This window comes from Myodes glareolus, chromosome 12 (genome assembly GCF_982192425.1).
Source record: "Myodes glareolus chromosome 12, mMyoGla1.1, whole genome shotgun sequence".
Taxonomy (NCBI): domain Eukaryota; kingdom Metazoa; phylum Chordata; class Mammalia; order Rodentia; family Cricetidae; genus Myodes; species Myodes glareolus.
Window position 1 is genome coordinate 14,913,758 of NC_142037.1, and position 20,500 is coordinate 14,934,257.

Genomic DNA, 20,500 nt, shown 5'->3' on the forward strand with positions numbered 1-20,500 from the left:
GAAACAGTGAAAGGAAAAAAGAAAAAAGCAACAGTATTTCTTACACATCTGTCCGAGGTTAGCCAGAGGAAGGAATAAAGCCGTTGTTGCAAGAGGCAGCTAAAGAAGGTGGCTGGTTTCCTTAGTCCTCCCAGCTCTCTCTGGTCTAGCGTGAGAATCAGCCAGACACTAGGAGCTGCCATTGTACATAGGAAGAGGAAACCTGGGATGCTGAGGGGCACTTAATCTGATGATACGGCTTGGTGACTAGGAAAACAGCAACAGGAAGGGTGATTTGGTGAGGAACCTCTGCTCAGGAATGACAGCCTTGGTTTAAAGTTCAGCCTGTGTTCTGGCAGCCGATCTGAGAGCCCTGACCTGTAAAGCTATGCTTCCAGTCCCCTACAGAACGGGTGGGCACTTTCCATGAGCTATGGGGTGAGTGCTCCCCTTCCCCACAAAGACAGCTTCAAGGTATCACTAGCTGGAGGCAGTGGAAAGACTCAGCATCAAGTTCACAGGAGGGGTGGAATCTTTAAGAAGTGGGGCCTTGCAGGAGGTCCAAGTCACTGAAGTGGGGTGCAGAGCACTAACGCCCTCCTTGCTCCCTGGCTTGTAAGATGATTGGCAGTTCTCTGCTCCCTGGCCACTGGTTCAAGTAAGAAGGGCCAACCAATCTCAGACTAGACCCTCTGTTATGCTTTTGGTCCTTTAAGGGGCAAGCCACGCCCACTCCTGGCGACCCCTGACCTCTCCCCACCATCCATCTTGGATCTCTGACTTACTGTCCTCTCTTGGGGTTGCGGGTGTCTCCCCGTGTCTCTCTCTCTCTCTCTCTCTCTCTCTCTCTCTCTCTCTCTCTCTCTCCCTCCCTCCCTCCCTCTCTGCCCCCTTTCCCCTTCCCCTCCATAACCCCCTGAATAAATATTTCAATCTCACTCTACATGTTGTGTCTATCCACGTCTCTGTCGTCTGCCCGCCTGCCATGTGTCTGCCTGCCGCCACATGGCCTACTTGCCAAGATCTTGCAGGGACCCACAGCCAGTCTCGGTCGGGCGGATCTCAAGCTGCTCTCCCAGGACACACGGATTTTAAAGTATAAAACCCTCCATAAAGATGAGCCAAAATAAATTTAATATGTTGGCTGCCCTGGTGTGACCTCACAGTGATGAAAAGCTCAGTAGCATATCTCAGTTCTTCCTCTTTCCCCACAGGGAAATGCTTTTTAATACTGTGCCTGGTCCTGGGCTGGTATGAAGGGGAGATGCAGATCTCCGTGGGCAACTTGTTGAGGTGAGAAACTTGAACCACACCAGCTGAGATGCAGTGTGTGTGTGTGTGTGTGTGTGTGTGTGTGTGTGTGTGTGTATGGTACTCAGAACAGATGTTCCACTAGGTCAGTGGTTCTCAACCTGTGGGTGGAGATCCCTTTGGGGTCAAACAACTCTTTCACAGGGCTTGCGTAAGCCCATTGGAAAGCACAGATATTTACATTGCAATTGATAGCAGTAACAAAATTACAGCTACGGAGTAGCAAAGAAAATAATTTTATGGTCCACTACAAGTTGAGGAACTGCATTAAAGGGTTGCAGTGTTAGGAAGGCTGAGAACCACTGCATAGGTGTAGGTTTTGCTGTCGGAGGAGGGGAATCACTCCGTGTGGGTTTTGAGGTTTCCCATGGCATTCTTTGCTTTGTGGGTGTTGTCTCGAGTGTCAGCTCTCAGCGGCTGCTCCAGGGCCATGCCTGCTGCCATGTTCCCTTCGACGGTGACTGTGGACTCACACTCTGGGCTCTAAGCCCCCAACAAGCTCTTTCTTCTGTAAATTGTTTTGGTCATGGAGTGAGGACATAGAGCCAAGGTCCTAAGGTTTGACTGTAGACTAGATCAACTGTACTCTCACACAATAGATCAGTTTCTTCTCATCAGTAGTTGTTTTTATTTTCTAGGCAGGGGACTAGTAAGTGTACCAGCTGCTATATGTGAGCTGTCTCAGCAAACACTGTGATGGCTGAAGAAATCCCTTGTATGCCAGGCATCCATCTTGGTACCCACTAGCCATTTGTCTGTGACTCCAGTCCCTGGAAGATAAGTTCCCAGTAACCCCAACTTAGTAACCCCCACCCAAAAATGTACAGCCGCCACCATCCACTTGTAATGATATGACTAATTACCTTTTGGCTTCTGTAACCAACTTATGCAGACATTTAAGGACTATTTTGAGGTCACCTTCACTACCTAATCTTGGCAGAGCAAAGCAGCTCTTGACTTTCTTTCAAGTACAAAAACTCAAGGTCTTCCCAGGGTTTGCCTTTGAAAACCCTTCCCTCACCTCCCTTCTCAAGATGATATCAAGTTTGGCTCAGAGATTGTTCTGCTAACAGCACCAATAAATTTAACTAATTGTACGTAAGATCCAGTCTGTGGTCTTTCTGCAGGGGTCGCGGATTTCCTAACAACTGTCCATGTTATTAGGAACCAGAGATGCTGGCAGATACAGAGCGGAAGTACTGCCCACCCTGTGTGTAAGTTGCTGTAGTTAACTTTCACTGTAAACGACTGGATTTGGATGTGCTAACAGACTCGCCTCTAGGAATGTCTCTGAAGGTATTTCCAGAGACGTTTAAATGAGGAGGGAAGACTGACCCTGCCTGTGGGTGGCGTTATCCCACAGGCTAGAGTTGCCAGCATCCACCTCTCTCTGCTTCCTGGCTGACGATACAATATGACCAGTGACTTCCCACTCTAGCTGCCATGCCTTCCTACGACAGACTGTGTCCCCTAAGCTGTGAGCTGAAATGAACCCGCCCTTCCTTATATTGTTTCTGTCAGTTTTTCTAAATAATTTTTCTACACAGTGTATTCTGATCACAGTTTCCCTCTCTCATCTCCTCCCAGATCCTCACCACCATCCAACTCCACACTTTCTCTTTAGAATACAAACAAGCAAATTAAAATTAAAGAAAGAAAAGATACAACAGACACACAAACACACATAAAAACAAACAAACAAACAAACAAACCACAGAACCATCAAAACACAAAACTGGAAACCATAATATACAAGCAAAAGACTGGTAAGATAAAAGATGTCCAAACAAAGTAATATGAGACACACACACACACACACACACACACACACACACACACACACCTCCAAAAGTAGCATTAAGTTCACTTTGCAGTCCATCCACTGCTGGGCACAGGGCCTGGCCTTAAGTGCTGTTTGTGTACCCAGTGAGGCTCCACTGGAGAAAATTGTTTTCCTTGTGAGCAGGTGTCAGAGATTTTTTGGGTATTTGCAGCAACAAGAAAAGTGAACCCAGGAACCCACCCATATCTTTTGAGTAAGGCAGTAAGGGCTGTGTCTATGGAGTATCTGCTGTCAGGGACCGTAGGCCCCAACATAGAAACTATCTTTCCCTATCTGGACCAGTGTGGAGGCACGAGAAATAATCAGACACAGTTCACACAGTCATCACGGAAGGGCATCTCAGACTTCTCATCCAAGATCTACCCACGTTTATTATACAAAACATCTTTTCCCCCCTGCAGGTAACCCAAGGTGGATACCTCATTAATATTTTCTTTCTGGGGGACTTGGGGCTAGGGAAACACCGGCAACTTAGTCATCAGCTTCGGCAAACACCTCTCCCCAGGCGATCTACATTTTTAACAGAGCAGAAAGGAGCAGTACATCCTGGCTTTTGTTAGGGCAGTGACAGCCTGTCTGCAGGGCTACCTGACCACCTCAGGTGGGGCCTATGGCTTCAGAGCCTGGCTGCCACACCATATAGAAATATGGCCTACAATCTGCCTAGCACTGGCTCAAGGAGGAAGCACAGCCAGAATGGAATGAACCTTCTTTAGCAGAAAGGTAACACTTCTCAGGTTTCTGTAACATCCTTTCAGTCCAGCATTCCTTGGGTCAGCTATAGCAGATACACTTAAAAGTAAAACATAACAAAAGATGATAACAGCCTCTGATTACGAAATTCAAAAAAAAAATCCTTGTAATGTTTGATAGAAAAAGTTATTTAAATGTCTATTGACTTAATCATGAGTCAATTTCATTCGCTCAGTTATAATTTCAAACTCCTAGGAATAAGTGTTACAAATTACACAAAGAAATATAAAAATGTTTTCGTTTTTTACTTATATCTTGAAACCTAATTGGAAGACATGTAAGAAATTTGAATAATTTTACAAAATTGGACTATGAGAATTTATCAACAGTAAGAAACTCTACGATGGGTGTTTCAAAGATTTTGGGATACCAGGACACTCTTGGCTTGGATAGAATTTTGAGAGCCTTGTGCTATGAATTCTCAGATGATTCTGGCCTGAAAGTCTTCATGTTGTCCTGTGAAAGATACTTGCCTGTCACTGCTCGTGTTGAACACAGACATTGGACTTTTAACTAGATTGTTTTTCTAACAGATGACTGTTTCTACTTCATATGAAGATTTAGCTGCCAGTCTTAAGAAGCTGCAGGAGAGTAAAGTTGGCTCCAAAAGAAGCTTGGAGAGTGGGAATCTGTGATCACAGTTCAGCTAAAATTATGTCAGTGTGAGATGCCAGTAATAATGTTATGAAGAATGTTTTCCGGAAACAAATGATTACTTATTTTTTTTTTTGTCTGCATGAAATAACTCAAACCATACTTAGTAAGCAGAAATTCTGGAAGCTGTCTCAAACAATGGCTCTCCCTAGGATGCCACATGCAAATAGAAAGTTAAAGATTGAGACTTCACTCATGCAAAGGCCACTTAGAAGTTTCCGTGCAATGATGGGATTTGAGTCAACAAATGTTCAAGGAATGCCCAACACATGATTCACTTTCCAAGGAATGGTTGCAGACAGGAACTAAGGAAGCGCTCCTAACACATAGCCTGGGGCATCAGTAGTCTTCATTGACTTGGAGGAACAAGCAGGAAACACATCGAACACCTCCAAATGCTAAATAACAATCTCAAGCCTTGTGAGGTTAAGCGTTTCAGTGAGTAGTGTAGCGGAGGTGTGTGTGTGTGTGTGTGTGTGTGTGTGTGTGTGTGCACATGCGTGCGTGTGGTGGGGGCGTGGGTCAGGGAAAGTGAAGCGGGTGAGGACTGGAGGCGGCTTCCTGGATAGACAGGGTGTGCAGAAGGAAAACAGAAAGGGCATTTCAGGACGTGGTTGGACAGGAGCAGGAAGGAAGCATGCTGGAGAGGGAGCAGGGGAGCAGGTTCGCTCTCTAACGGCTAGAAATTGGCTTCATTTCCTAGCCTCTCACCCACTGTGACCTGCTTCCTTCCTGTTTCAGTCATGCCACGTCCATCTCTTCTCGCTAACGGCTTCTCTTACTCAATCTTAGCCCAAGAGTTGAGACAAGTGTCCTCTGCATCATAGTTTTTAATGGGGAGCTGGGGATCAAACTTAGGGCGTCTTCAGTTCATGCTGGGCACACACTTCACCTCTCAGCTACCTACACTTTTAAATCCACCCCGACTTTTTCATGAAACACACAAGGAGTTAGACAGCTTGGTTGAATCCTGGTTCTTCAACTTATCCTTTCATCTTTAAGGAGGAATAATGTACATGCAGACCTGAAGGCAGTCATTAGTTCACAGCAGTAGGTTCATAAATGTTGGCCTTGACCAGCATTGAGTATCTATTTCAAAGATCATTCTGGTGACCTATAGTGACATTTTAGAGGCACTTTATAATAATCCAGTGTTTGGAAAAGAGACTAAGGGTAGACCTTGGATAAGACCCTCACCCAGTCTGTGACAGTACAGTGGCACATCTAGATCCTGGCCTCATTCTGGCCTTGGACAACCTCTAGGAACTCTTGAACTTCTGTGACAGCTGGAGTGGAGGCCCAGGAGGTTGACTTTGTTGATGGGCAAAGCAGAGATGCAAATGAAGATGTACTAAGAGGAAATAACCTGAAATAGATTGAGCAACTGATTCTTTAGAAGTGGTGAGGTTGTGAGCCAGGGAGGCATGGCCATAAACATGGGATTTAATGTGCATACATGCACTTGGGCCTGAGTGTATGTAAAGCTTAGAGGGTTGCTTTGCGGGGTCAGTTTTCTCTGTCCACCTTTACATGGGCTCTTGGGATCAAACTTAGGTTTCTGAACTTGCCCACCAAGCACCTTTACCCACGGAGCTGTCTTGCTGGACCAAATCCTCTTTCAATGTATATTCATCCTATCTGTTCCGTTCCTCTAGAGAATCTGATGGGAAATTACTATGGGAATTAAACATGTCAAGAACTTTATGGCCAGACATACAGCTGAATACCAGGAAGGAGTTAGAGTCAGGGTTGTGAAGCAGTTAGGAATCCTGAAATTTTCCTCCTGCCGCCTCCTCCTTCATTCTTTTTCTCTGCATCTTGAATTACCTGCTTTCCGTTCACAAAGCAGAATATGCTTATCCCCAACTCCTTAACTGACAGGCAACAGGGAAATCTTCACTCTACATGCAACATTGTATGAACAGGAGAGTGAAGTCCCAAATAGCTTACAGAGGAAAATGCAGAAGTTCCTAAGTAAGGTCAGACGGTTTGAATGCTGTCGTGTGCTCCCTAAACAGTGTGTAAGAAAAACAGGAGAGCTTGCCATCCAAGTATGTATTTTTGAAAGGGCAGCTGAAGAAAGATAATGAAAACCCTTGGAGGAATATGTTGCTAATCTTCACTGTCAACACAACTGGGTTTAGCACACCCAAGGGATAGACACACCTCTATTGTGTCTAGAAGAGCATTTCCAGAAAGGATTAACTGAGGGGAACAACCCAACCTGAATATAGATGATGGGGGGATGGGCTTAGATGGAAAAACTGTCTATTGATATTTCCTTTCCTTGTTCCCAGACCTTCTATGGAGCAAAAAAATTGTTCTGCAGCATCATCCCTACCAAGATGGACCAAACCTTAAAACTATGAGCCAAAATCAATTCTTCCTCCTTTAAGGAGGTCTAACAGAGAAAAGGTAGCTAATACAGGCAATCGCTGAGGAAGGCAGAAATAGAAACACTGTCCGGACTGACAATATTGGGTAGGATGAAGTCGAGATTCCCTTTAGCCTCCGGTTTGTAATGAATGTGCGATTTAAGAGGTGGGAAGACCCCGAGCAGTGGTGGCACACGCCTTTAATCCCAGCACTCGGGAGGCTGAGACAGGCTGGTCTACCAAGTGAGTTCCAGGACAGGCTCCAAAGCCGCAGAGAAACCCTGTCTCTAAACAAAACAAACAGAACAGAACAAAACAAAAAAGAGATGGGAAGAATCAAAGATCAAATAATCAAAAGGGGAGGGGCTGAACTGGGTTCGTTGTTTTTATGGAAGAACAAGAAGGAAGGTATTAACCAAAAAAGGATTTTCATTTGTGGTTCAGCTGACTATTTTCTCCTCCAACCTGGGACTCCAAACATTCCCCCCCCCCCATATACCCTTTAGTTTCTGTTCCTCTGCCAGAAGAGATTTTGTGGCTTTAATCATTATTATTAGCGTACTCTCCTGCCTGTTTGCCAGCCCTCAGAACCAGAGAGCTGCCTGTGAACCTCGGCCCAGTTTAGAAAGTGCTCACCACTTCCCTTTCAGCCACTGGTCTGTCCCCTTCTGCCCCGTCAAGGCAGAAAGTGCAGTTTTGTGTGCAGCCTGAGGGGTTTGAAATTATACCTATATGTTTTAAATTCTCTTCATTTTGAAACACTGTGTCTTGAGCTTCGTTTGCAGAGTTTGTTTTCTTCCTTGGCCTCCATTTCTAGCTGTGTTTCATGTGGCTGGCGTGTATGTGAGTCATGGTAGTTCTCCAAGCAAGTCACTTGAGCCTCTGCCCCAAGCTTTTCATCCAGGAAATTGCCAATTAATTTTTAATAACATATCTCAGATTTATTCTGTAAAAACAAACCTACCGCAAGCACTTCTAAATTTAAGACTTTCCTTGCTCCCTGACACCATCATGATTTTCTCTCTCTAACTCTACTTGTGGTTTCCTAAAGGCAGCCCCATCCCAGAACTCAAACTGTGAGCCCCTCTGGTTATATACTCAGGGTTTGTAATCCGACACCCAAGTTCAGATGCCGAAATCTAGCATACAGATGGAAAGGGGCTTTTATGAGGTAATAGGGTTAGATGAGGCCATGGCAGGGGTCCTCCAGGTGGGTTTGCTGCCACCACAAGAAGAGATAGCAGAGCCCTCTCTTCTTTCAGGAGTACAAAGAAGAGGCCATCTGAGCATGGGATGGCAGCCATCTGCAAGTGGGAAGGGGCAGGACTGTCTCCAAGTGAAAACCTTAACATTTTGACAATAGATTTTGTGGTGTCCACAACTGTGAGAAATTAATGTTTGTTGGCCAAGCCACTCTCTGTATGGTATTTTGATACAGCTGTCCAAACTCTTACATTATTAATCTTCTCTCAAGAATATTCTCCTCTGTTCTGGTTTCATTTGGCTTTCTTTCTAGATCTTTTCACTGCTTCTATTCAGATGTTGTACTATCAGCTCAATCAGGACATGTCCAGGCTTAACATGTCCTGTCTGCCAGCCACAAGGACTCTTGTTGGACTTTCTCTATTTTTTCACCTTCTTGTGTATTAATGACATGATGTCATCCACTCTAATGGGAACTGACATTTTTTTCTGTCTCTAAAACAGTCCTTTTTGGTTGTAAGTTTGCTTTTGTTTTGTTTAGTTTTGTTTTGAAGACAGAGTCTGAGTGTGTAGCCCTGACTGGTTTAGAATTTGTGATGTAGACCAGTCTGGCCTCACATGGAGACCTGCCTGCCTCTGTCTCCTGGGTTCTGGGATCGTGTGTGCCATTAAGCCTAGCTGGTTGCAAACTTTTGGAGATATGGTGTCTCTTAGTTTTTGATCTTTTTAATTCTTTAGCTTTATAAAAATATCAGACATGCAATCAATATTTGAGTTCATTATTTGAGTTTCAAAGTGCGTGTCCCAAGCTCTAAAATATAGAGCCTCGAGTTAATGCTATCTGGAGTTTCCTAAAGATTATTACTTATTATTATTAATTTCTAAAATAGGCATTAAAATTATAAGTCTATCCAAATTTACTCAGTCTGCGGACATACTTTTCAAAGCTCAATTTATATCTTCTGAACAAAAAGTCCATTAAACAAAGCCTGAAAGATGTGATCTTATGCTTAATTATTCACACATGAAGATACTGAAATAGAATATACACCGAAAATTGCTACATGTAAAACCCACATACATACATATATAGATGATGATTTAAAAGCTTTAAGAAAATAAAGGTGATCATTTTTCATTAATGCGGGGGAGATGTCATAAGAATACCAGGCAATGAAAAAGAACATTAAAAAATTGGCATATTTGATTATATGTGTTGAAAATTTTAAGTGTTTCTATGTAGCACAAAAATCATACAATTAATTCAAACCCCAAAAGCCAGGAAACAGTGAGGGAAAGATTTGTCATGTATATGACAGATATAGAATTAATATCCTGCTATATAAAGAATTAAAAAGTAAGAAGGAGATGAAGAACCAAAGCTGAAAGGGTCAAGAGACACAAACTAGTCCCTCCAGAAGAGATAGATGCCCAAGGTCAATAACACCAGGGAAAATTCAACCCAGTCATGCATTTAGTGAAATACAAATTAATATACAAGACTGGAGGAGAGTGTGGAGGAAACGGGCACTTTGCTACAGTGTAGACGGCGTGTATCAGGTCACCCAGTAAGAGAGTATTCAGAGAAGTGTGCAAAAGTGCACACACAAGCTATTTACTGGTGTGTCAGGCGGGTTAACTCTGGGTCAGGGTTAGAGATAACATGGTATTTTTCTTTGCGCTTTGTTTTCCGTATTTTGAACTCAGCATGTATTTTTTTTAATTAGAAATATGTGACTTTGATGCTATTATTTTCAAAGGCAGTCACTTTATATATACTGTAACGTGCAAGTTTCTGAGGGACCAAAAGAGTTTCCTGATTATCTCTCATTGATTTTGTATCTTAGTTCTTTCTCTCTTTCTCTCTCTTCCTCTTTCTTTTTCCTTCCTTCTTCCCTCCCTCCTTCCCTTCCTTTCATCTTTCTTTCTTTTTTTGGTTTTTGAGACAGGATTTCTCTTTTGTAGCTTTGACTGTCCTGGAACTCACTCTGTAGACCAGGTTGGCCTCAAACTCACAGAGATTCACCTGCCTCTGCCTCCGGAGTGCTGGGATTAAAGGTGTGTGCCATCACCACCCAGCTAGCTTACCTTTTAATTTGCATGTCCTTCCCACCTCCTTTCCTCCTCCTTTTCTCTTTTCTTTCCTGTGTCTTTGTGTTTATGTGTGTGTACAAATTCATTTGTGTGTGTGTCTGTACATGTTCATGTGTGTGGACTGGGGCATACTGGTGAACATTCTCACATGTGCATGTGGATACCAGACATGTTGGAAGTCTTCCTCGGCCATGTTCCACCTGATATTTGGAGGCAGGATCCCTTACTGAACCTGAAGCTTACTAGTTGGCTAGACTGGCTGGTCAGCAAGTCAGGTATCCTCTTACCTCTGCCTCCCCAGTGCTGGGATTATAAATGCATGCTGTTATGCCTGGCTTTTATGGATGCAGGGAATCTAAACCCAGGTCCCCATTCTGTCATGGAAGCACTTACCCAGTGAGCTGTCTCCCCAGCTCCCACATCTTTGGCACTGCTCAGCTCTGTGTTCAGGTTCTGAGCTGTCTCAGCCACTTGACCCCTCCCCTTCCTCCTCTAAATGATCTGTGGACTCTCACCAAGCCCCCATCCTTGGGTGCTGCTTGGATCTAACCATTCTTTGCTCAGCCATCTAAGACAGGTCCTGTCAATCTCTCAGCTTCAAGCCTGATGCTCAAGGACACCCCTCATCTGGTTCTCACTGACCTTTCAACTCTACATCCTATTTTGTCATGTATACTTAGAATTCAGTCCCAGGGACCGACTTTCCAATCTACAATCCAATCTACAACTTCCTGTCTCTCAGTTTTGGCCAGGCTCTCTTTCTGTTCTCTTTTTCCTGTGCCCAAGTGCCACCTCCTTCGGTTGTCACAGCTCAGCTCTTAGTGAGGACCTTGCGCACTTTAACACAGTTTCACCTTTAACCCTTTTGTTCATGCCCAGTCTTTCCAATGGTTAAATAATTTGTGTCATACAACTTTATAGACCCCATATCTCCAAGCGCAAAGACACCCCAGATATACTTGTTTAATAGGGAATGAATAAAGGCTTAGATTACTCAACCTTCCCACTCAGAGCAGGAGTCACTTAGGAGTGGCCAACTGGCCGGACCATCAAAGAAACCCTGTTTTGGCAAAGAGAGTCCCACATACTGTTAACATTTTATTTGTGTAGCTTTTGTCTCTAATAAAAGAATATCATTGCTTTTCTGTTTTATCCCGGAGAACTTGAAAGGAAACATACTTTCAATTCATTATTTGAGAATTTCATCCATGTGTACAATGTATTTTATATTACCACCCTCACTCCCCTTTTAACTCCTCCAAGACGTCCCCTGCATCTCACTTCCAACTTCATGTCCTCCCTTTTAACCCCACTAAGTCCAGTTGGAGCTACTCATATGTGCATGAGCATAGGGCCATCCACTGAAGGAGTATGGACAACCTATGGGACAGACCCCTGAAGAAAACTGACTCACACCCACAGCCCCTGACAGCCATTTACTGCTATTAGTGCTCAGCCAGTAGTGGGGCCTTGTGAGCACCCCCTCCATCCACGCCAGACGTTTGACTGGCTTCATCTTGTACAGGCAGCTACACGGCACAGATAACTTGTGAAAATTGTCATGGGGCAAGAACGGGTCATTTTTCCTCTTGGTGCTAATTCTTTGCCCACCCACTTTCTTTGTGGGGATAGACTGCATGACCCTCCTGGCTCCTCTTGTAGCTCCCCCAACCCTTGTTCCACTAGAGTGCATGTGACAGGCTTGGCTCAGACTTCAGAGTTCGTGTGCAAAGCAAAAACCCCCAAACTGGGTATGGACCCAGGTCTAAGAACCAGACTCTCCCCAGAGGTGTCTGTTTGGGTTGGCAGGAAAGTGGCTGTGAGAAACAGCTCCAGAATGACCAAGGAAGGATCTGCCTATAAAGGTAATTTTCTCCCTCCCACTGAATGGAACAACCCCTATTATTTAGCAATCCGTCCTTGGCATCCTCAGATTTATATATTCCAAATGGAACTCTTTGTCTCTCCAATCTATTTCTCTGCAGAGGCGGAAAGATGCAGGCCCACTTCCACCTTGTCTGATGGTCAGAGAGTTTGGAGACTGACAGGCATAATTGCACCTCCTAACTTAGGAGGTGGTTGCCTTAGGAGGTGGTTGCCTGGCTCTTTTGAAATTAAGATAGTTCAGTGCCATCCTGATGGGTGGTCAGGATATGCAAATGTGTTTCTGCTCCTTCTGTTGTAACTCTGAGATCACCTAGGGAAGGACGGTCTTCAGCACAGTGACTTAGAGCACCTTAGCTACCCAGAATGCTAATGATTTGATGGCTCTGAGTGATAAGGCCATTGACTGTGTGAGTTATCCTTTGTATCACGGCAATAAAGTCTTTTGTTACCTTCTCCCCCAGTTTATATTGGGTAGAAAAGCTGTGGAAAAATAAACTGGGGGGGGGGTGAATTTCAGGATTTCAGTCACTGAAATGCCCTCTGGATACTTTCTATCTTTTGTCTTACTATTTTTTTTTTTTGCGTCTTCATATTCTTTAGTTATATTTCTTCAATTTCCACACCCCTATCCTGGTAAGAAGTATTTTTGTTGAGATCAGCCCTCGATATTTCTCTATTCCTTCATTCTCTAATAAATTGTGTACTTAAGAGATAGCTTTGACTCCTTTCTTTCCCCTTGGTGTGTGTCTATGGTTTTGAGTGTGTGAGGGCTTGCTAATTCAGCAGCAGTCATGGGAAGGTGAAGGCCCTCCATCTCCTTTGATGGGTCTCTTTGCTGTGCATGACTGCAGCTCCCAGTAGGAGCTACTGTTGTTGGTTCACAGGGGTATGAAGATTTGAACTCGGGTCCTCATGCTTGTACAGCAAGCACTTTCCCTAGCTTGGATTCCCTTTTTCTTCATAGCTATTATACATTAACAAACTTTACTCATCTTAACTCAGATCTGACTCCTTTCCATCACCAGCCATGACAATGACATGACACCTCTCTCTACGCAGAGACAATACACAGGGATCCATTTACAAGCTACTCTCCTGGCACGGGATTTAGTCCCATGATGGTGAAAACTCACTTATCATCCAGAGCTGCTAATACTCTACTGTGAGAATGACCCAAACTCTTCCCACCTCCCAACACTGCTGCATTGAAGAACTGAATTTTGATGGGAACAGATCACGCTCGAGCCACGCCCCCTTGCATTTGCTCTTCCTGGAACTCTCCCCTACTGGAAATAGAGATGAAGGTTTACCCTCTCCAGGTCTCAGCGTTCAGTGGCCTCAGTCACGAAGTTGCAGCCAGTAAGTTCACATGTCTTCTCCCCTTCCTTAACCACTTTGAGGGGTCAGCTAGTCCTTCATTGTGTGGCAAAAACAACTTAGAAAGGGAAAATTTATTTTGGCTCATGGCTACAGAGATGTCAGTTCATGGTCATTGCTTGGTTTCTGGGCAATGGTGAAGCAGAACATTAATGGCAGAGACTGTGTGGTGGAGCAGAACTTCTCCTGCCTGTAACAGATGGGACACAGAGAGCAAGACAGGATGACACACTCCCAGGGACCTACCTCCTCCTCCTGGACCACACCTCCTAGTCCCCACCACTTTTAGGAATGTCATAAATCTGAATCTATCATTGTTTGGGCCAGAGCCTTGAGGATTCAGTAACTTTCCCAAAGCCCCACCTCTGAATCCTGAATGGGGGCCAGACCCACAGCACCTGAGTTATAGAGGATGTATCATATTCAAACACGATATTGTCATTTCTCTGTGCTGTTTGCATGCACATGGTACTTGTGACAACGGGTAATTGCTTCTGCCTTAGTCAGTGTTCTATTGCTATGAGGTGACACTATGACCACAACAACTCTTATAAAAGAAAACATTTAATTGGAGCTTGTTACAGTTTCAGTGGTTTATCCATTATCGTCACAGAGGGGAGCATGGGAGCACACAGGCAGACATGGTGCTGGAGAAGGAGCTGAGAGTCCTATGTCTAGATCCACAGGCAGCAGGAAGAGTGAGCCACTGGGCCTGGTTTGGGCTTCTGAAACCTCAAAGCCCACCCCCAGTGACATACTTCCTTCAATGAGGCCACACCTCCTAATCCTTCTAAATAGTGCCACTCCCTGATGACTAAGCATTTAAACATATGAGCCTTTGGGGACCATTATTCAAATCACCACCGTTTTTTTTGTTGACCTTTGGTTCCCATTACTGGCATCAATGCTTTCTCCAGGAGGACTTCTTTTCTGTGCTCACCTGTGTCTTCATGCTAAGTAGGTGCAAGACATGCATGTTTATGGAACAATTATAACACACCCATCTCCTCTGCTGTGCAGTATTTTCTGTTGAAATGTCTTCATTCTTCCTGCTTGCTGTCTTGCTCTGCATCCCTTTCATCCTTTAAGAGTTGGTGTTCTCCAAACTTCTCTTCGTTCTACATTCTAGAAAACAAATTGCCTGAAGGCACTGTTACCATCACCTGAATGCCCAGAGAGAAAGGAACTCTGTGACATTATTTGATGGACCAACCTAAGGCTTTGCCCCTTTATTCTGCGCCTCACCCTTTTCTTTACCTAACCATGACTGGTTTTATTTTTTTTCAATTTTTGCCCCCTTACTTCCAGAAGTTTGCTCCAGGATGCCATGTAGACACTTCCAAGTTGACACACTCCGCACTGAAGTCCTGGCTTTCCTTTCTACCCCGCTTCGTCCTTGGTCCCTTTCCGAGTTGCATGACTACCTGTGGTAATGATACATACATCATCTTTCCAGTCACCCACTTAAAAGTTCTCACTTCTCTTTGCTTAGTTTTCCCATGTGTTCACTTCATTTATGTTTGCCAAAACATCCCATCCCCTTCCTGTGCTAGTGTTCCAGCCCTGACGACTCTCCAGTTTCTTTGGAGCTCTTAGCCTGGGTCTCAGCCTCCTTCTGTGCCTGCTGCCGGGTGTGCTAGTCTCACCCTCTACAGAGCATGCTCTGCTAGAAGCGTCAAATGTCTTCTGATGAATGGAGTTAAATTCCGGCTGGATGTTCACAGCTGGATGCTCACAGCTTTTCCATCTCAGACCGCAGGCCCCCTGTTTCTTTTAAGATCATCCTCTCTAGCTGTCCTGAATTTGCGAGCCCCGCCCCCCGCCTTACAGTCACAGTGGTCACTCTGCTCATTGCTTTCAACTGATCTAGACATCTTAATTTATTGTAGTACTTAACTCTGCCTTGTGTTATGACTTATGACTGACTGTATCCAATTCATTTATTAAATAAAAATTCCCCGAGCATAGAGACATTGTCCAGCGTATGCTTTTAAATTGTCTGCGTGAGTCTATCCCAAGTAGTTTTTTTTCCCCCATAGTAGGTCCTCAGCACTTGGCAGAGGTATGCTGTAAGAGATAGATAAGGATATGTGTGTGTGTGCGTGCATATATATGTATGTGTGTGCATGTATATGTATGTGTATGCATGTATATGTGTGTCTGCAAGGAAGGGGATCTAGATCCAAATTCCTGTCCCCTTGCCCCTCTGCCCCCTGCCCCCTGCCCCTCTGCCCCTCTGCCCTCTGCCCCCTGCCCCCCTGTCCCCCCTTCCCCCTGCCCCTCTACCCACTGTCCCCTTCCCCCTTCCCTCCTGCCCCTCTGCCCCCTGCCCCTCTGCCCTCTGCCCCCTGCCCCTCTGCCCCCTGCCCCTCTGCCCCTCTGCCCTCTGCCCCCTGCCCCCCTGTCCCCCTGCCCCCCCTGCCCCTCTGCCCCCTACCCTCGTGTGCAGTAAAGGCATGTATCACTACACCTGGCATGGCGGTGGTTTGTTCACTTGACCCACTCTAGAGTCACCTGGGAGAAGAGTCTTGTTGAGGGATTCTGTAGATCAGAGCAGTCTGTGTGCATGACAGTGGAGAATTATCTTGATTACTTTGGTTGAGGTGGGAAGACCTGCCCACTGTGGGTGGCACCATTCCTTAGGCAGGAAATCCTGAACCGTGTAGGTGTAGGGACAGCAATACAACCAACTCCCTCAAGCTCCTACCACTGCGATGGATGCTGTGAGGAACTGTAATCCGGAAACGTCAGCCAAAGCGACTCCCTCCCTGCGAGTTTTCTATCAGAGTATTCTATCACGGCAATGGGAAACAAAACTAAGACAGGACACTGAACAAGCGGAAATAGGCTTCTGTCTATGTTAGCTGGCCAGCAAATGTTTATGAACACCAACAACAGGCCAGCCACATACTAAGCTTGGAGGGTAGTAGAGGACAAACTAGATTCGGTATTGGACCCTTCACAAAGAGACACAGAAACTGGCAGTGTTTTCAAACATCATGCCATTTCCTTGAAGAATTAGGCTGCATACATTTTCAAAAGCATGATATGAATTATGTAACTCTGTATAATGGCTCCTCACCCTCTTTCTCTCTCTCTTTCTCGCCTCCCACCTCCTCTGTGTGTCCATGCATGTGCGTGTGTGTGTGTGTGTGTGTGTGTGTGTGTGTATGTGTTGCTAGGAATTGAACTTAAGTCCTCTTGGCTGCTGAGCAAGCGCTCCACTATTGGGCTATATTCCCAGCCTTCATTTCCAATTTTATTTTAGTCTACGGCATATTCATAGACTTTCACAACCTAAATGAAGTTTATGAATCCAGACGTGGTGGTACACTTTCAATTCCAGCACTCAGGAGACAAAAACAGGTGGGTTTCTGTGAGTTCAAGACCAGCATGATGGCCGACACAACCAATTCCTAGCCAGCGAAAGCTAAGCAGTGAGACAAGACTCTTGTCTCAAAACAAGCAAAGCAAAACAAAACAAAAAAGTTTATGGCACTCATCTTTTAAATCTTCCCTTTATTTGCAAAAACTAAAGCCTTAGGCCTGAGGAGAGCCCACTGAGTTTCATAGGCATCCCTGTGTGCAGCATGCCCGTAGCAGCGCTAGATCTCTGTCGTCATAACCTAACGTGGAGTTTTCACATATTTATGGTGAGACCTGTCACTTAGATGCAGCATTCTATGCGCCATCCTGTGAGCATGATAACAGCTGGCAACAGCTGTAAGATGACCCTGATTCTCACTTTTTCTCTATGATGCCATCAAACAAGTGCCCTTCCCTATGAACTGCCTTGCTCCAGTTAGGACGGACGTCTTCACCAGTTTTCATTCTTGAGAAGATATAGACCCGTGGATGTGGAGAGGTTGGGTGAAGGCTATACCTGTAAGACAGTGCCTGCCTGGCTTGCATGTCGGTGGGCTGGGAACTGGACGCTGAGTATGGCCATAGAGGAATTTAACTTTCTATTAGTGGCATGACTCAGCAGAAGAGCAGCTCGTTTGTGACTTGCCTTGTGATATCCAGGTTTCTCATACTCTTAGAAACTCCAACAAGCAGAGTGTGGGAGTGAGCGTAATTTGATTTAGCTCCCCGTTGGAGAGCAAGCCGCAGGATAGCGTGTTTCCTGTCTGTCATGGATGTCTATGACTCATTGCTTATTGTACAAATGTTCCCTAGGATTTTTCTGAAACTCCAAACACAATGTTTTGTACCCCCTCTCGGCTTTGGGGATCAGAACTCAGTGGCTCATTTTCAACTTACTCAGGGCCACACACCGAGTTGTTGGACAGAAAAGGCCAAGGGTGGATAGGAAGTTAAACGATGGCCTGGAAGTGTCCACCACTAGCCTCAAAATGCTGCCCTGCCAAGGAGTCCAGAGGGCAAGGCGTTTCTGTGGTCAGACTGGATGGGGGAGGCGATAGGGTGGGGGACAGGGTAGGATGGGGCAGGATGGGGCAGATAGGAGGTGGGGGCGGGGCCGGAGACTGGGACTGGACAGGGATGGGACAAAGGGTGTGTTGTGACCTTGCTAGTAGAACGTGCTCTGGGTTTGGCAAGTCAGAGGTCTATTTCGTTCCACATCCATTTGGAGGCATTATGGATCAGTTTTATTCTACTGGGCCCAAAGTGCATCTCATGGAAATGTTAAATTGCAAGCTTAGGGAAACCAAGCCTATGTAAACTTAAATTCACCTCATACTGCAGGGCTTCATTTTCTCTGTGAATCTTCAATATAGAATTACTTTTTCCCAACAGTATGTGACAGAAGATCTCTTCACACCTTTTAGGGGTACAGTGGTTAACACTGAAAGACTATAAATCCAGTCTATGAAAGTGTTAACTGGAGCAAAATCCAGAAAGTCAAAGCCGTTTCCAAAATTGCCTGCATTAGAAGAGGTGCACACACTAGGACTCTGTGAGAGATAGCACTTTGCTTTCTGAGATTTGCTCTAGGTATAGAGGGAGGCAAATCAGTCATAGCTAGGGGTCAAACCTAGCTTTGTGCATGAAAGGCAAGCATTCTACCAAAGCTCCACATCCTAAGCTGGAGGATTGCTTATACATAGGATTATTTTATTAAGTCTTTGAGAATTTCATACAATGTGTCTTAGGGTTTTCTATTGCTGCAATGAAACACCATGACCAAAAAGCAAGTTGAGGAGAAAAGGGTTTATTGACTTACACTTCCAGATCATAGTCCACTGTTGGAGAGAGGCAAAACAGGAGCTCCAATCTGGAGGCAGGAGCTAATGCAGAGGCCACTGAAGGGAGCTGCTTACTAGCTTGCTTGCCCTGACACTGTAGCTCCAATCCTGAAATAGCTCTAGAAGAGATGCAGTCTCCTTGAGGGCTAAAAATCACAGCTCACACAGGTCGCTGGCTCAGGAAGGACATAAAGTACTGACTGGCTTATACCTAATGCACAATAGCATATGTTATAGACCTTTGTAACTCCGATTTCCTCATCTGTGAAGTGATGTCATGATTGCATGTCCCTCATATAGTCTTAGGGGGTGAGCAGATGAACACACAGAATAGCGCCCGGAATAGTTCCTGGCATCCAGTAAGTACTAAAAGCCCCCAACTAAACCTGGGTCTGGACGTCCATTTCTGAGACTTTCCCATAAATGGAATCTGCCCAAATCAGTGGCTTTTAACAGGTAGGATTCAGTTGAAGTGCGAACTAACAATGCAGTCTTACTCTCCCTGCAATTTTGGTTCTGAAAATCTATTACATGTAAACATCTTTAGGGAATGTGTAAAAATACACATTTTCATCCCAGAAAAAGAAACAGTAGACTATGATTGTGACTGACTGCATAAACACCCCGTTTATACGATGTTCTAGGAACTGAATCTTTGTGTCTTTAAAACGTTCGGGAGACACATATCATCTACACAGAAACTAAAATTATGTAGGTAATGAATGAGTAACCTTTATCTTATCCCACCTTGGCCCGCAGAACTTGATTATTCAATTTTGTAGTTACTGATGGGCTGTGCAAATCCTGGGTGGCTTCCTTTTGATGTAGCTTAGGGAAAACAGCTTCAAGTGGCAGCAGAGGTGGGAAATGCAGGCTTTCTGGCCCATTCTAGATGATATCAGGCCATTGAGAGGAGGCTGTGAGGTCAGGGGTGGAAAGCAGGCTCCGTTTATCCAGGCTGCATTTTTGTGAGTTAATTTAATCTAATGGCGGTTTCAGTCAAGATAACCTGGTTTGTCTTGACAAACCAAATTAGATCAATTCAATAAAACTGACACTTTAATGAGCTGACTAAAGCAACATTCCAGTTTTCGCATCTCCCCTGTGGAGAAGGAACGGAAGAACCGTTGCACTGCTGCAATTGTATCCTTTGTGGATCGAAAGTTAAGTCAGTGGTAAACAGGAGGAAGGGCCCAGCCATGAGCCGTCACTGGAGAGAGCCACCAATCCATAATTTAGGTTGGTCTTCCACTTCCTTTGTTCCTCACTTTTAATTATTTTCTGTCATGTTTTTTGAGGTGACAGCACGTATGAATCCTCGAAAGGAAACATCTGAGCAGGGAAAATCACGTGTATTAATTTTGAATTGAGTTTGTAGTGCACAGGTGAGCTCAGCTGCACTCGGGACTAAGGACGCCCTCCGAATGACTGCTGTGGAAAACTGCAGACCAGCTCACATGGTAAGTCCCAGCTGACATTAGGCAAGCCGTGTGGCAGCTCTGTCACCTTGTGAACATCCAGAATGTGGAACAAGCACTTCTTACAATAAAGTGAAAACTTATACAGCTTGACAGACAAGTGGAAGATGGGAAGAGGTTGTGATGCAGGGCATTCTTGAGAGGGTCCGAACTTTGCTATGCCAGATATGCAAGGATTGACGGGGAGAACATTCTGGCCACATGAAAACTTGTAAATTTATCTATGCTATAGGTTTAGGTAGGTAATTTATAGCTCAAAACTTGAGTACCCAGTCACTAACTGATGATCAAAATTATAAGATGAAGAAACATATCAATTAACAATTTATTTAATCTACA

At 44.8% G+C, this 20,500-nt stretch overlaps 1 long non-coding RNA gene across 1 annotated transcript; it reads left to right on the forward strand.

The window, feature by feature from the left end:
- The first annotated feature begins 1,191 nt into the window (after positions 1–1,191).
- On the forward strand, positions 1,192–15,373 carry LOC148120127 (uncharacterized). The gene is made up of 3 exons (XR_015734620.1): positions 1,192–1,272; positions 2,418–2,504; positions 13,159–15,373. It is a non-coding gene; the product is annotated as an uncharacterized LOC148120127 (long non-coding RNA).
- The last annotated feature ends 5,127 nt before the right edge of the window (positions 15,374–20,500 follow it).